At 40.1% G+C, this 18324-nt stretch overlaps 1 long non-coding RNA gene across 1 annotated transcript in view; it reads right to left on the bottom strand.

Annotated features, from left to right (window-relative positions):
• The window catches only part of LOC132365315 (uncharacterized), a 796238-nt gene that overhangs the window by 562859 nt on the left and 215055 nt on the right, over positions 1–18324 (bottom strand). The window lies entirely within an intron of this gene.

Below are 18324 nucleotides of genomic sequence, written 5' to 3'. Positions count from 1 at the left end.
AAAAAAAAAAATAGATTTACAGGTTTTTTCTACTTAAAGTGTAGCAAGATATATACACACACACATATATACATATATATTCATTTAAATCTTCCTGTAGCTGTTTCCACCTTTCAGTATGGTATATGATTTAACCTTGGAGGAAGTCTGCTGTTTTGCTTGGGAAAATGCTGGGATGGGATTTTTGGCTATGCCTGTGAAAAGGCGGCCGAGGCCTAGAGGGAGAAGTTGAACCAGGAGAGCTGAAGTGCCCAGGAGAATGGACTGGGGACAAAGGTGGTTATGATGTTAACTTGGGGCCTACTCTGAGGGTACCAGAGGCAGGAGACTTAGAGCCCTGAGGTTTCAAAGGGAAAATATATGAAAAAGGTGACTTTAATCTGAGCTGCAAGGAGGCCCTAAAAATGTAGCATTAACTAATAAGAACCTGCTGTATAGCACAAGGAACCCTACTTCACCTCACTGTACAATAGAAACTAACATAACATTGTAAAACAACTATATCTCAATTTAAAAAAACAATGTAGCATTAGACATTAGACAGCCACTACAGGACCCTATAAAATGCCTGGACAAGCTTGGGAGTAGAGATGTCCTAAATCCACTCTTTGGTTTTCCTCCTTAGTCCCTGGAAGCCCTTAGTTCCGTGTCCCATGAACAGGGACAAGGAAGCCCCTGGTCCATGCTTGGGACAAAGAAGGACAAGGAAAAAACATCTTTATGAGATGCCAAAAGGTGACCCAGAACATAGCTTCTCAAACTTTAATGTAGGTGCAAATCCCTGGGGAACTCGCTGAAATTCAGATTCTGATTCAGCAGGCTGAGGTGGGACCAGGAAATCCCTGCCTACTGGTGAGGGTGGGGCATATTCTGAGTAACAAGAATCTACAGAACTGAGACTGGAGCAGCAGTTCAGAGTATGGCTGGGGGTGGTTAGGGAGACCATGACAAGAGATGATCAGGACATGAGCACTCTCCAGTAATCCTCAGGTATCCAAGAAGGAATGGAATTTCCTACAATAGGGAATGTTGAAAACCTGGCCCTCAGATTACTCAGTCTTTTTCATAATTTTTTAAAACTTCAGTGCCTGCTACTGCTTGTCTTTGGGCAAGTTAGTAGACATCAAAAAACAAAAGGCAGCAAACACATATTAATAGGAAAAAAAACAGTTTTGTAGCTTGGGTTATATTCATACTTGTGGTCATGGTTTTATAATATATGCATACTTCCTGACTTTGAAATTGTTTGTAGCTTATCTAATGGAATCAAGTACATCACCATATCATTGTGTTCCATAAATAGCAGCAAAACTCCCAAATGCTCTGCCCCCTGAAGGTGTTGTAGCATTTTAGGTCATGGCGGGTGTTTACGTTCCTGGGGACTAGAGAGTTTTAATGTTTTCACAATTTCTTCTCCGAGAATTTGGACAGCATATGTAATTAAAATCACTGTAAATATATGTAATGTGAGTTTAGTTAAGTAATATAGCTAAGAGATTTGAAACTTCACCTTCTAACCTAGACCTATCCTCTCAGAAATTTGTCACTACCTGCACAGAACAAAAGCACCCACCTTGACACACCAACACAACAGAAAATCATCCCCTTAGCCCATCAGCACTGCTCCTAATCCCAGGCCCCTAAGTCAGTGACAACCCCCCCACCGCCCATGAATTGAAACACACACTAAGAAAAAACGTCCATCTCTGGAAGGAAATGTGGACTTTCTCATCGATATACTGTAGTATGTACAGCCAAAAATTAGGGTTTTTTTTTTTTTTTAAATCAGCATGTAATTTGTTGTTTGCTATACAATTGGCCATTTTTATATTTATAGAGACAAATATAAACTGGTGGATCAACTGTTCATCATTAAATGGATATATTTTGAATGGGATTAACCAGTTTAAATAAAAACATAATCTTAGTTGGCAAAACCCTTAAGGGTTATCTAATTCAAGCACTCAGCTTTTTTCACCAAGTAGCCATGGAGCCTACAGTCATTCACTTCCAATAACACATGGTCTAGTCCATTTTTTGGCAGTTCTATTAGGAAGTCTTCCTAAGTAGAACCAAAATCTATCTCCCTGTGTCATCTGAGCATTGGTTCTATTTCTACCCTTTATGGATCTTTGACACAATCTGGTCTCTCACATGACAGCATTTCAGATATTTCAAAATATCATCATATTTTTTCTGCCCCTTAATTTTCTTTTCTATATTGTAATAGTTTCTCTTAAAGTCATTAACTGAGCCTCAAATGGTACTGTGTTAAGTACTGTATAATCCTAGGTATATCCATGGTCCCTACTATGGGATGGGTAAAGTAATTCCAAACTGGTTCCCTAGGGAGTTAATAGATGTACCCTTAAAAAAAAAAAAAAAAACCCTCTTTGATCAAATAAGTTCTATATGCAAACTCTGAGCTTAAAAAAATTCAAATAGACTTCTTTGTTGCAGAAATTTTCACTCTTTAATATGCTGGTGGACACTGTGAAACTCTAAGAGGAAATAAAGTATTTTCCCAAACATACAACTACATAACTTCTTTTTAAACAATAATATTTGGAAAGCACATTGGCTCTCAAGTTGGACAATCCCGAGTCCCATACTCAACATTTCTACTTCCTATGTGATCATAGGGAAATTCCTTAACCCCTCAGATACTCATGTTTTCTATTTTGTGAAACTAGGATAATAAAGCCTATTTCCATGGCTGTTGGAGAACAAGAGGTATACTAGGTAACACACCTTACACGGTGTCTAGCCCATAGTTAGTGTTCAATAAATGGTAGTAATTATTATATTCCCATGTGTTCCAATAAATTGCAAGTTCTTTCCAAATTAATCTTATCAAAAACAACTATCTGTAAATGTGTAACATAAAGTAAATTCCTCTGAGTATTTGCATTATATTCTTCCTTCATTCTTCCTTAAAAACTATACACACTCAAGTATCTCCACCTTTTCAAAGCAATAAAATAAACACACACAAGTTGCAAAGCATGTTGGCATAAATAGAAAATGAAGAGAGGGAAATTTAGGAAGGCTCTGGAGACTATGTATGTTGGATCAGTACCAGTTAAATAGGTTGCCTCCCCAGTTGCAGTATCGTCCCACTGCTTGGAAACAAGAGGCAAAAAGAGTTGTCAGGTGTAACAAGCACAAATATGGGTTTACCAAACTCTCTGAAAATTTAACTTATTTTAAGATGGGTTCTGTTGTTCTTGAGGTATTCTTGGGGAGAGTAAAAATTGGAGTTAGCAGCATGAAAACCTAGTGGATCAACCTTAGCAACAAATAGCTACCTTACTGGTTATTTTAATTATTAAATAAAATACTATGTGTAAAATGCTTAGGACTGAAGAAATCAACTGTTGTCATAATCATTATCATCATCACCATCAGAGAAGGGGAGAGAGTTGTGGAAGGAAGCAGAGGGGTAGAACTTTGATCCCACAGTGTGGTAAAGCAAAATCACACAAGGCAGAAAAAATCCTGGCTGAGCATCAGTTCCCGTGCCAGTCCTGCCCCTTTCTAGCTGTGTGACTTTGAACAAGTAATTTGGGTTTTTTTTGTCTATGAGGTCCTCAGTTTCCCCGCTTGCGAAATAACCTCCAGGAGTCTTACCAGATCTAAATTCTGACTCCAGCCTCATGTGTGCCCAGGTACTGAATGTGAAGGCAGTGATGGGTATGTTTAGGATCAGGGAGGGAAGTACAGATGAGAGAGAAGGAGGAGGAGAACCAAGTGTGGTTCACATTGTGTGGCTCTTCAGCCAGGCAGCTCCAAGTGGGAGAGAAGAGGTGCTGGGAAAGACCAGCCCAAGGCAAAATCCTCACATTGCTATCCTCCCAGGCACTGCTCTGGATCACAATGTGCATGTTGGCAGCAGCTGTGTGTGTGTGTGTGTGTGTGTGTGTGTGTGTGTGTGTGATTTTTTTTTTTTTTCTGGTCTTACCCAGAGTAGTAGGGCTCAGTATTAGGCAGGACAGTGAAGAATAAGCACATGCTTTGCAGTGACAGAACCTAGTCCCTGTAGCGTTGCCTGATAAAATGCAGGACACACAGTAAAATTTGAATTTCAGATAAACAATGAATTTTTTAATAATTATATCCCAAATATTGCAAAGGATATACTTACACTAAGCATTTTTTGTTGTTTATCTGAAGTTTAAATGTTCACCTTGTCATTTTATTTGCTAAATCCAGCAGCCCTGAGTCCCAGGGTTGCTGCTCATAAACAAACAGCTGTTTTATACAATAAGAGATGAATCTCACCACTAGGAATTTTATGTAGGATCAGGCTCTTTTATACACACTTGACTTGTACCTCTGGAAGCATAAGCTTTATTTGATAACTTGTCAAGGTCAGAGTGTCCCTGGACATGGCATTTGAAGGCATGTGCTTAAGTAGGTGAATTATTTCTCTCCCCTGCTCATGCAGACAGCATAGTAACTGAGTAAATATCTTTGGCATTCAACTGATCTGGATCCAAATCCCAGATCTTTGGTGACTCAGTGTGTGGTATCAACCGAGGTACATACATTTTCAAGCCTCAATTCCCTCATTTGTAAAATGGGGGCAATAGCATCTACTTCCTAGGGTATTCTTAATGAGATTGTCAAAGTACATCGAGTACGACAGGTAGTAAGCACCCAACAAGGGTCACTGAGATGATTTTGCATTTTTATGTATCAATTCACTCATTTTGCCTAAATGATTAATTTGATAGAATAGAATAAATGCATTTATTCTTACCCCCATTCATTCCCAGAAAGGATGATGTAGATAAGAAGTATATGCCATGTTCAGGATGGAGAAACTGTCTAGGGCAGGTGATAATGAGGTTAAGGAAGCAAAGGCAGTCATAGATGTAGCACTGAGAATTTCCAATTGGGCAACTTGTTTCTGCATTTGGAAAAGGTGAGGAAAATATGTGGATTTCCAAACCAGCTTACAGGAATAAGGCTAGTATCCAGCTCATTTCTCCTTTGATTCTTTTAGGGAAAGTCCACCTTTTTACTGCTTGACCCTCATAGTAAAAACAGGTTTTTTAAAAAAATTTGGTGGTGTTGCTTCATTGTCCTCCATTACTTTTGACAACTGTAATATGAATCTCTGTCCATAAACTCAGAATTCAAAACATGTAACTTTGTTTTTCCTTATATCTACCTATTTCTGCTCCTGAGCCCCATTCTACTGAATGCTAGAAACTTAATCTTGGTCACCTCAGAGTTTTGTCCTTGTCCCCTCCATTCCCAACAGCTGCATCTAAATTGCATCCAGGGGTCTTAAAATATGCCAAGGGAAGGTGGGGAATGAAGAAGATGCCTTCAGGTTCTGAGTCTTTATCTGTACACTTTGGCAGATAATGTCCTCTGAGACATTCCTCATCCAGCTCCTTGCAGTCCTTGGTCCACTTCAGCTATTTGTTCAGAAGGTTATAAAACTACAGAGCATAGCAAAGAAGCGATTTAACGTTAATTGAATATTGATAAAAGAGGAGAGGAAAAGTTAATTGAGTTAATTAGTTGCTTAGTTGCTAAGGTAACTTTCCTCCCAGTTGGAAAGAATTGTCTCAGGATTAGAGCCAGACTTTAGAGAAAGAGATATATTATCAGCTTTTCTCTTTCAGTCTTGGAAAAAGTCTGAATAATCAAAGGAAGGTGGGGTGCAAGAAAGAGGCTCTAGGAATAAAAGATGGTGCAGAGCTTCCCAGCACAGAGTGACATCACCCCCAAGAAAAAGCAATGAGCTCTCTTCCAGGAGAGAGCTAGCTAATTACTGAGATCCGAGCACAACAGCTGAGTAAGGAAGCCATTGGCCCATGAGCCTGGATGAATTCAAGCAGCAAGAAAAAGGGCAATAAACATTTTTTAATACTCAAATTACAAGGGCCTCCCAGGCTGAGGGAAAATGCTGAGAAATTTTGTAGGTGAGAGATAGTAGATGTTTTCAAGAGGCAGAAAGAGAAGTAAAGTTATATTAGGTTGAGAGGATGCTTGTAAGGTTAAAAGAAGTGGCACTTCACTTGCCTTTTCCAAAAGTATTTTACTCTTGATCTCTGATACAAAAAAAAACAAAAACAAACAAAAAAACAGTAATTAGAGATCACTAATTACTTACCCTGTTATTTTAGTAATATATTTCATGGAAAAATTGAAATTTGCTGAATTGTGTGCATTTCTGTCCCCTCAGTTAACGGTGTCTAAAACACTCCACTCATTGGGCCTTTTTACCAATTCGCAGACTCTCCCAAACATTGTCCAATGGTAGCTACCAAAATTAGAGTTATTATGGCTAGAAGGGAATGATCTGCCTTGTGTTTTTAAAACCTGTTTTGGAAGCCCTGAAGCCCCAGAATTCTCCCCTTGGCATGAGCAGGGGAGACCAGACTCCCACCCAATATATTTGTTCAGGGCTGAACAAAGTGTTAGCTGCCTCAAACAGGGCCCTGTATATCCAACTGCCTGTTTGATGCCTCTTGTTGGATGTCTTAACGTCACTTCAAAGGAAGCTCCTCTCATAATCTTCCCTCCCCAAATCAGGTCATCTTCCAGGGCTCCCTCTCTCAGTGGAGCCATCACCAGCCTTCCCAGGCCAGGAACCTTCATGCCATCCTTAACTAGCTTCTCACCATGTCCAATCAACCCCCAATTTCTATTTTGTTTCGTCCCCCAAATATTTTTTTCAAAATTTTCCCTCTTCTGCAGATCTCCAGCTCTACCTCCCCAGTGTAAGCTACACAATCTCTCACCTGCCAGAGCTTCCTGTGTGACTGAATGTGCCCTCATCCAGTCTGCATTGCCCCCAACTGTTCTCCATGCTTCAGCTGGAGTGATGGTTATGACATGCAGATCAGATGAGGTCACCCTTAAGGCATCATTGTCTTCCCAACCTCCAGCACAGCTTAAACCCTTCAATAGTTTCCTGCTTGTTTTAGGATGAGTATACAAATGCCCAATGTTAATCTCCAGGCCCTGCATGGTCTGATAATAGCTAACCTCTTGAGCACTGATCATCCTCATCTTAGCACTTTGCTCTCTCCACTCCAGCCCCTCTAGTCTCTGGTACTTAACATCCTTCTCTCCAGGTATTTTTGCATGTGCTGATTGCTCTGCCTTCCCCTCTGCACCTAAATAACACTTACTCAGCCCAAGCATACTTGTCCCAGAATCCAGACCAGGTCTAATCCTCACCAAGTGAGATGCTGGAGCATCCTGTCTCTCTCCCCTTCTCTCTTGCTTATTTTGTATCTGTTTCTCTGGTGATTTGAGTAAATGTCTGTCTGCCCCACTGGAGTAAAACCTTAGACTCTGTTATGGGTTTCACTGTGTCCCCTCAAAAAAGATAGGTTGAAGTTCTACCCACCCAGTACCTATGAATGTGATCTTATTTGTGACTAGGGACTTTGCAAATGTAAGCAAGTTAACACGAGGTCATTAGAGTTGGCCTTAATCCAGTATGACCAGTGTCCTTGTAAGAGGGAACTTTGCTCACAGAACACAGGAAGAGCACCTGTGAAGACAGACACAAAGGGAAGATGTTCATGTGAAGATGGAGACAGACTGGAGTTATGCTACCCACAATCCAAGGGACACCTGGGGCTTCCAGACACTAGGAGAGACAAGGACGTGTCCTTTCCCAAAGGCCTTAGAGGGAGCATGGCCCTGATGACACCTTGATTTTGGACTGTTTTTCACCTCCAGAAACGTGAGAGGATAAAATTCTGTTGTTAGACGTAAAAAAAACAGAAACAGACTCATAGATACAGAGAACAAACGCTTGGTTACCAGAGGAGAATGAGGTGGGAAGAGGGCCAAAATAGGGGAGGAATATTAAGAGGTACAAACCACTAGGTATAAAATAAGTAAGTTACAATGATGTAATGTACAGCACAGGAAATATCCTCAATATTTTATAACAACTTTGTATGGAGTGTAATCTATAAAAATACTGAATTACTATGTTGTACACCTGAAATTAATATAATATTGTAATTCTACAATACTATAACCTAATTTAAATAAATAAATAAATAGACATCTGTTGTTTTAAGCTACCCAGTTTGTGGTATTTTGTTACAGCAACTCTAGGAAACTAACATAGACTGTAAAGCCATATGAGGACAGAGACCTTACGTATTTTTACTCATCGTTGCCTTCCCAACCTCCAGCACAATGCCAGGTTACATAACCACTTTCTGTAACAATAATCTTCAAATAGAGAAGGTGACTTTCACAATTACCTGGGAAGCCTTTACAAAGAATTCTTGCTCATCCACAAAACTCACTCCACCCCCAAGAGGGTTCATCCCCATAGCTCTGAAACATCTTAAAGGAAAGGATTCCCTTCCTTCTATTCAAGGTACAGTAGCCAGGATCACCTGAGTCATTCAGGCAGACTCCCTTCTTTCCCTGAATTATCTGAGTAATTGCATAATTATCTGCTTCACTTTGGTTGCACAGATATTTAGCTCTGCACATAGGTGTGATAATTGGTTCATAGCCAGAGAACACAAAACGCATGGCTCCAAAACATGTGCCTACAAAAAGGAATCTATTTAAACTGAAATTCAGCCCTAAGAGTTGGCTAAAAACAGCTCTAAACGATCAGTTACTGAGTGGTGAGCACTATGAGAAAAATGATGCCATCTTTGTCTTTAAACGTAGTTGGAGAGAGAAAACAGAAGTACATGAACTGAAATAGTGAACACAGGACCATACCAGGGTCCACAGATGCCACATTCATGGCACAGAACAGATGTCCTATAACAGAATTCAGAAGAGAGAATGACCAGAGAAATTCATGACATATTAAGTTAATAAATAAATAGATAAATAATTAAATAAACAAACAAATAAATAAAAAAGCAAGTTACAGTATAGTATGTTTACTATAAGTCTCTTACATAAATATTTTTAAATAGAAAGAAAACAAAGATCCCATACATGTGCCTATAATCACAACAAAATAAAAATTAGAAAAGTACATGGTGGCATATGAGTGGGCGAGGAGGCAACTTGAGAAGACTTTTAATTGTTACCTTATATATATCTGCAGTATTTGAATTATTAAAATGAGAGATGATTAGTTTTCTAATTCAAATGACTGAAATTTAAAAATCACCACCATCCCAAAAAAAGTAAAATAAAAGTATTTATCTTTACATCCACCTCAAAATGATACTAGTTTGAGGGTGACAGTCTTGGCTCTGTCAATCCTTCTATTACTTTCTCAGGTACGAACAATTAAGTCGAGGATCTAACACTCACTTTCCCTGTATGAGAGGCCCACCAGCCATTCTGCAGCCAGGAGTGCCTCTCGGCAAATGGGCACACTCCAGCACATGGGCTGCAGAGAAACCAGGCATTTGGGTTCCACCCCAGAAAATAAACACATAAATAATACATTTGGTGCCAAAAGAAAATCCTATCGCCCTGCTTCAGAGGCTTACATTCAGCGGAAGGCTGCCAGGGTGTGCAATATTTAGGTGGTTGGTAAGGGTGACTAAAGTCTTAATGTATCTGATAATGCCAAGTGTGAGGGATTAGTCAGAACTGGGCTTGCGAGCAGCAGCATTTTAATGATTTATTGAATTCCTCTTAAGGTCAGTAGTTTGTGATTTGCCATTTTTAAAATGCACTGTAAAAAGATAGATGTGTATTTTACTTTACAGGAACTGAATCATTTTCTAAATGCATTTTTTAAGAGGAGAAATCAGTACAAATAACCACTGCCAGCATACCCCGTGTCTAACCTAATCACATGAACTCCAGCCCAGATAAGCAGCTTTCTGAATGTTATTGGTGGAAATACGGTTTCCAGAAGGAAAAGAGACAATCCTGAGGTCAGAAAGTTGATGTTATCAGCTTGCAACATTATTCCTGTTGTATAATTTTACCTTTGGGACTGTTATTTCAATTCAAGTGTACTGGAAATTCAGAGTTAGCCTAATCAGTCATCTCACTCAGGGGCCTTCAAATACATTTTTTTTCATATTCTGAGGTGCCTGAGTGGCATTCACATTTTCCCTTAGTAGTTAGAGCCACAGGTAGAAAATGTGAGAGTTCATCAAAAAGAGTTGCTGAGTGCTGCCTCCAGAAGCCCAGCTCTCTGCCAGGAGCCCCTGACTAAGGACCACATTCTATCCCAACAGGGCATGATCCCTCCTCTAGGTGGAAAATTAATGTAGCATCTTACGTAAAAATCATACAGGGAGTGAAAAAACGTGGCAAAATTTACACCTCCTGACTGTCAGTGAAAACTCTCTCCCCTGGCCCATGCTGCCTTCCAAGATGTATTAATGTATTCACTACAATAAATATATAATGGGCGCCCATCATGTACCAGGTTCTGTTCTAACCTCTGGGAGACTGACAGTGCATGAGCAGACATGGCGGGTCTTCATGAAGCTTGCTGTATTCTTGACAGGAAAGGCACTTTAAAGAGCAGTGGTGCATAGGGTGACATGGTAGAGAATATACGGGATCCATGGTAGGGGCATCTCAACCAGGCCGGGGGATGTCGACAATCTGAACTTAGGTAGAAACACACATAACACGGAGGACAGGGAACTGGGGGGCGAAGATGCCAGAGAGCGGGAACTACACAGCAATGGGTCCGGAAGTCAGAGAGCCTGGAGCCCCACATAAGAGTGAGGACTTGGTATAAGCAGAACAAAGATTGTGATAAAGGAAATAGTGAGAGACAGGCTGGAGAGATGAGAAAGATGCCAGACTGTTTCTGGAATCCTGCCTGAAGACAATGGGAGGCCACCTGTAAGTTGTACATAGGGGAATCACATGATCACATTTGCATTTTAGAGAAAGCCCAGGCTGCAGTATGGACACTAGGTCAGAAGGACCTGTTGTAGAAATCCAGAGGAGAGATTAAGAAAGAGGATGGAAGGGATAGAATCAATTGATAGTTAGGAAGTAGAAATGACAACATTTGCTAATTGCTTTTTTTTTTTTTTTTTTTTTTTTTTTTTTTTTTTTTAAATAGCTACTTTATTTATTTATTTATTTTTGGCTGTGTTCGGTCTTCGGTTCGTGCGCGGGCTTTCTCCATTTGCGGCAAGCGGGGGCCACTCTTCATCGCGGTGCGGGGACCGCTCTTCATCGCGGTGCGCGGGCCTTTCACTATCGCGGCCCCTCCCGCTGCGGGGCACAGGCTCCAGACGCGCAGGCTCAGTAGTTGTGGCTCACGGGCCCAGCTACTCCGTGGCATGTGGGATCTTCCCAGACCAGGGCTCGAACCCGTGTCCCCTGCATTAGCAGGCAGATTCTCAACCACTGCGCCACCAGGGAAGCCCTTGCTAATTGCTTGAATGGAGTAAGGAAGGAAAAGAAAAGAAAAGGAAAGGAAAAAAAAAAAACAGAAAAGAAAAAAAAAGGAAAAAGAGCCAAACCTGACTTTCAGCTTTCTGCCTTGGTCAGCTGGGTAGAAAGAGATGCCATTCATTCATAAACGGGGAACACATCGGGAGGGGCAAACTTGAGGCAGAAATCCAGGTTTACATTTGTGCTAAGAGGATTCCTAGGGAGGGAGATTTTTTAATAATTATGCCAGCCTTTTACCATCTGGAAAGAGAAAGTCTCCTTGGGGAAGATTTTGTTGTTGTTCTTGGAAGAGTTGTCTGGCTGCTCTGTAAAAATTTAAGTTAAAAAGTACCCCGCTGCCCTGAGAAAAAAATTTCCCCCTCCCAAAGACTTGGGAGGAAAAGCAGTTCCTCTCTTTAGTATATGAGAAGATAAACCAATTTGCTTAAGGAGCCTATACGGCTTCTGAGAGAAGATTACTCAGGTTCCTACCAAGACTCAAAGGTATAGACACTACTGGGCAAGAACTGCAGGGCATGGCCAAGGTCTAGTATCAAGATAGGACCCCAAGATTCCCAGAGGAAAACTTACCAGAAACAGGGGCTTATGGTCTTGCAATCTATCCTGTTGGCCAAAAAACCCATGCGAAGTGGCCAGCTCCTGCACAGCATTAAACTGAAGTTGGAAATCAGTCCTTTCTGTCCTAAGTGTTGGTAAATAGTATTTGTGCATGTGAGCTGGAGCCCTGGAGTCCAAGACACAGCCCACTGAAGCTCCAGCAGGAGTGAAGCAGCAGATCCAACACAAGGAAGAGACAAACATCATCATTAGGACACGCAGGACTGGTTTTCCACAGTAACACTATATGGCAATAAGGGCAAAAGCAAGAAAGAATACCTAAGGACATCAGGGATTGACTCTCTTTGGATAGAATCAATTTGGGAACATTCTGGACAAATCAGGGTTAACAGGAAGTCCAAGAGAGATGTTTTGGGATTTCTGTTGTTAAAAGCAGGTGGGCATTTGAGCTACTAAATAGAAAAGTAAGAGATGTGACTCTACAACACATTAAAAACTGGTAAAGTACAACACAATGCTAACATGTATGCTACATTTAACATAATTGCTCGATTTTTTTAGCATTATTTTAAATATATAGCAGAACAAAAGGAGGAAATCAATGCTATACATTTGTATATTGTTACATGATTTTTCAAAGTACTTTTGTAAATGTGGGTAAACATACAGTTTTTTTGCCAGCTCATCATCCCATCTCCTTTATTCTGGTTAAAAAACTGCTCTTTTTTGTCAGGGGCCCATTCTATGTGGTTTAGATGGGGCTGATCCATCAGAGAGCTGGACCTGATGTTTGAGGAATGAATGGATATGTGACACAAATTAATACGAATCGTTCCCATAGCTTTCCTGAGTATGGGGAGGAGGAAGCTCTTTCTCTAGGATCATGACTTCAAAGGATGATAAAAACTTGAAACCTGCTATCATATAGGAGTTCACGAACATTCTTAGGTTGAAAAGTGCTATCATTCATATCTCAAAAGATTGGAAACTACTGGCTTAAGATAAGAGGATCAAATTTTGGCAGGAAGAGCCCTGGGCTGCAAGACTTGCCAAGTTCCCTCTGAGGGGATGTGGCCATTCGATGTAAAAGGAAAGGGTAGGTAATAGCAACCTCCCCTTTTTGTCCTGACCCTCTCCCCAGGGGTAGCCCCTCCTCCCCTGAGATTCCGGCCAACTGGGAAGCCTTCAGAACTCCTGCTGGAAGTAGAGCTTCTCTTCAAGTTTGAAAAAGAAAGGTAGAACCCAGTGTGAAGGACACCAGCAAAAAATGGCATCTTTCTTGGCAGAAGACTCACCACCACGAAGTGTGTCAGAGAAGGACAATGCAGCAAATGAGTTCACCCAGTTTCTGATTTTATTTTATTAAGAAGATTTTTTTGGTTAAGGTCCCCAATGTATATTAATGCATTAATACTCATTAAATAAATGAAAAACTGCTTTCCACAAGTATGTTTTATTGTGCAAACCACACATTTCACAGAAGGCTCACAGACTCATAGTGTTGACCCTGCATCCAAGTGTAGAGCTTCAAACAAACAATAGCCCTTTACTGTGGAAATGCAGACTGAAACCTGATTACTGTATTTGCTTTTTCTCTTGCTTTAGCTGTAACAGACCATAGACATTATGCGACACACAACCCTAAGCATGTGCAGGATATGTACCGTATGTTCTTAACATCCATATATTTGTATATATGAATGTCTTTACACATATATTGTGTGTATAGCAAATGAATACATACATTATTTATCTGTCAATAAGCATCAAACAAACAAAAATTGCTTAGTCTATAACTCTTAACTGGCACATTCTCTTGCTCCAAACTACCCAGTTTTCCAGGTTTGCTAACAAGCAGGAAATGAGCTTTTGTGTTTTGTTTCCATTTATTTTTTCATCTTTCTCCCTGAAGAGGTAGATTTGAATTGTAAAGTAGAGGAAAAGGAGCAGTAAAGAGCCTGGATAATCCACATACTGGATAATCCCTTTCTTTGTAATTACTTTAATTCCTAATATTTATATAGCAACCAATAAACAAATAAAATGACATACAGTAGATTATATATTCCCTACTCTTACTCATCTACAGTCCCTAACAGAATGCCCTGCACATGGTAGACTTTTAATAATAAGTATTTGATTAAATCCAGTAAATGATATAACCAATCTTATAATTTCATAAGTAACTTGAGTATGTCAGTTGATACTACAGCTAACTAGGTCTTCCCCTCCCCCTCCCTCATCTTCCAACATCCCCATAGTCAGCATGAATTACATCTGAGATGGTCCTACTCACTTGTGACCTAAGGCCTAGAGTCTCAATGATGCTTAAAATAGCATGGGTAATGGAGCAAGTGTGCCTATGACTGGTCATTGACAGAGACATTTTTGCCTGCTCAATAAGCATCGAATGGAGGCAACCCCTTGGAATTTACATTCATTGTTATAGTGGCTAAGTTTTGTTAAAATCCAGCAAAATTGGAGTTAATTTTATTTAGTAGAAATAGGCTTAAAAATAGCCTCCCAAGTGAGCATAGTTCTGCAATTTTACCATCCCATAGTGATAATGAAAAAATTCTGTTCGTTAGTTTTCCTCTTTCATTTGGTTAAAACCCCCTCCTCCATATAAAATTAGATTCTATACTGATAGTATAATTACTGTATAATAGAGTTTGCTCAACTACTCAACACAAAATGCTTTGCTTTCATAGCATTTTAATATGAGCAGCATAATGGGCACCAGCTTGAAAATCAGCATGCCGGAAAGGAATCTAGGACCCCAAACGAGCTCAAGTTTGTAAAATTTGGTTCAGCTGCTCAGCAAACTAGTTAATTCTAACCGACTTGACATGTGGATATCAAAAATTTTCTGTTCCCAATCGTGTGTTTTGGTTAAAGAGAAATGGTCTGGCTCCAGACACATCATAACATGGACGTTGCCCTGTGGGTCTCTGAGGGCTCACGGTATGAGTGGGCCTCATTGCCTCACATGCAGCAGGGGAACCTTATCCGCTCCACTTCATGGCTCTGAAGCATGATATTGAAAAGCCAGACGCTCCCCATGATGCATCAGTTTTAAATTAAATTAGACTTTTCTATTTCTCCCAGTAAATACTGCTTTTATGGACTTAATGGCTCTGTGTTGTACGCCATACACTAAAACCATTTACCCCTTTGGGGATAAGAGATTAACACAAGTAATATAGTGAAACCCCTTATTTACATAATTGCAATTTTCCTTTTGCCATAATAGAGGCTTTTCTGACCTTTTAAATGTCCAATACTGCCAGAGTTAGCATGGTTCGTACTGCATGTCCAATTTATTCACTCATTTCTCTGAAATAACTCGTAAATCTCCCTATTGTTTGCTAAGAAACTACTAAAAGGCAACCAGTTTCTTTTACATACTTCCAACGAGTGCTAGAGAAAGAGCCCCACAGAGGGGCTTTCTTCAACCATTTCCACAGGGGTAAGCAAGTCCAGGAGTCCCATCAGATAACAAAATTAGGAAATGAACTGGAGTATATAATAGGGAGTCACTGGGCCTATGCCATCCTGCAGGAAGCACGACCCACCTACACACATTCAATTTTATACACACACACACACATACACACATATATAATATATATACACATATACCATTGACCGTTGAACAACACGGGTTTGAACTGCATGGGTCCACTTATATGTGAATTTTTTTAAATAGAAAATAATACAGTACTACATGATCTGGGGATGGTTGAATCTTCAGGTACACAGGAACTGGGGTGTGAAAGGCTGACTGTAAATTATACAGGGGATTTTTACTGCGTGGAGGGTCGGTGCCCCAACCCCTGCATTGTTCAAGGTCAACTGTATATACATATATACATACATATATACACATACATGTGTATATATATATCAATCTGGCCCAAAGCACCACTACTGCTAGTCTATTGCAGCTCCAGGTACAGTTCATAACCCCTCCCTATAGCACTTCCCCAAAACGGGGATACTCTAAAAAGAATATTCCTAAGTTGTCCCCTTTCAAAATGTTTTTGGAACTAAAGTCCAAAGGACACTAACTCCTGGAAAAAGGAAATCTCAATATCCATTATTTGAGAATTTTTGTGCCTGGAGTAAGGAAAGTCCATGTAACTATTTTGCTTGATGCTTTAAATATGTTCTAATAATTGTGCTGAATTGAAACTACAAGAAACATCCCAAGCAATTTAAGAGTTTCCCTGTATTTGTACTCCATATTTGCAATATTTCTCTTGCCCTTGCTCCTAAAAGAAATGGAGAGCATATACATATAAGTGTAAATGTAGAACACACAGCAATCCTCATTAAGTATCCTCCTATCACATACTCTTTCCAGCCCCAGGGTCTAAAATTAGATGGGACCATGTGACTGGTTCTGGCCAATGGGCTGTGAGAGGAAGTGGCAGTGTCCCTTCTGGGTGAGACAATGCAAAGCCTTTGCACAGCTCTCTAGTCTCTTTCCCTACCCTGGTAAGCAAAGGGGGCAGATGGTTTCAGAAAATCCAATCATAAGATTGTAGGGAGTTCCCTGGCAGTCCAGTGGTTAGGACTCGGCACTTTCACTGCTGTGGCCCAGGTTCAATCCCTGGTCTGGGAACTAAGATCCCGTAAGCCTCACGGTGTGGCCAAAAAAAAAAAAAATTTTTTTTCAATTAAAAAAAAAAAAAAAGATTGTATCAGCTAGGTTCTTTGAGTGATTGTATAAACAAACTTTTTCCTTTCCCGCCCACATACAAAGGTCAGCAAGAAAGAAATATTGGTTTTTTTTTAACCACAATATACCTAGCCTAGCCCAGTTAAAGCAATAATCAGACATCTTTGCAGTGACAAAACTCTGTCCTTGACTAAACTTTAATCAGGCTCCAAGACCTCTGGGCCTTGGCCTTAGTATACCTCTTTCTTGGGCCTCTATCATCCAGTTTTAGCAGGAATCCTGCTAAGTCAATTTAGAGAGAATCCCTCATCCTCATATCTGATCACCCTCCATATCTGATCAAATTTTCATCCCACACCATTCCCCAGGTGATATCTGATCACCCTGGCCTGCCTTCAAGAATCCTGTTAGGTCTGTTTAACCAATATCCTTCCCCATCCCATGCTTTCTCTTAGTAATTTTCCATCCACTGACCCCATCCTGCTCCTTGGCTATAAATCCCCACTTGTCCATGGTGTATTTAGAATTGAGTCCGGTTCTATACTGAGGTCTCTTTACCCTTATTGCAGTAGTTCCTGAATAAAATCTGTTTTGGCCATTTTACTGTCAAGCTGTGCTTTTTCTTTAACAGCAGTAATTCTTTATACTGTCTCTCTTTGTCCATCCACTCGTGCCACCTGGTTTCACTTACAACTTCTAAGCTAGATCAATACATAACCACAATTACCCTGGCAATTCTGTAAAGCACAATTTTTTGTGAACCTCTGTTCTCCCAAATTTGTTTATCAACATGAAATCAAATATAGAATCCCAAAATTAAGTTTACAGAAAAATGTTGCTTGAAAGTGTCTTATGGGAAGGAGAGCTACTAGCTTTTATCCTTAACGTTCTGTGGATTGTTCTGAACTACCCCGGCTTAATATGTAATACTGCATCTGCAAGGTAATGATTATTACTTTATTAGGAGTATACATAGGTTCATCATTGACATACTACTAAGTGTGGAGGTTCGATTGATTTAGGAGATTAAGGGATGATTTTGTTTTCAGGACAATTTCTGCAATCCTCCAGAGGTAGTATCTATGTGTGGTGCTTCCTACATAGGTGCTTCCTGTCACTGTACTGTGATGGATGAACACTCTATTCAAAACTCAGACTGCCTCCCATTTGTTCATAAAAGCTGGCAATGAAGAGAAAATTTGCTGAAAGAGCCACAGAAGAGTGAATTCCAGAGAAATGTAAAACAACATGACAGAGAAGCATTGGGGCCAAAAATAAAGCAACCAAATTCCACGAATCTAAAAGAGTGATTTTGTATTTTATTTTATTTTTTTGGCCAATAGTACATTCAGATGCAGATTCAAACAGCAAGCCTGCTGGTTCTCTTGTCAGCAAAAATGCTAAATAGGGGCGAACTTGTCTTCCTGGAGAGAGAGGAGCATAGTCAAACTGAAAAACCACCTGAAGTTTGAACCAAAAGCCAATTTAGATCAAGCTGAGCAAACAGACAGGTCCACTGGCCAATTCAAAACCAAGTTATTAAAAAAAGAAAAAGAAAAAAGTATATAAGTACAAAAAAGAACTGTACAGTCCAAGGCAAACCCAGAGAGCACTTTCAGGGACTAATAGCCCACTTCCCATTCAGATCCGGGCCTAGGGTGCAGCCTGGGGCAGTTCCCACCATTCCTCCCAGTGCCCTTTCTTTGTTTTGTGTTGATAAAATCAGAAAGTCA

Source organism: Balaenoptera ricei, chromosome 4, assembly GCF_028023285.1.
Source record: "Balaenoptera ricei isolate mBalRic1 chromosome 4, mBalRic1.hap2, whole genome shotgun sequence".
Lineage (NCBI taxonomy): Eukaryota > Metazoa > Chordata > Mammalia > Artiodactyla > Balaenopteridae > Balaenoptera > Balaenoptera ricei.
The sequence above is the reverse complement of the archived record's forward strand: the minus strand, read 5'-3'. Positions and strand labels throughout refer to the sequence as shown.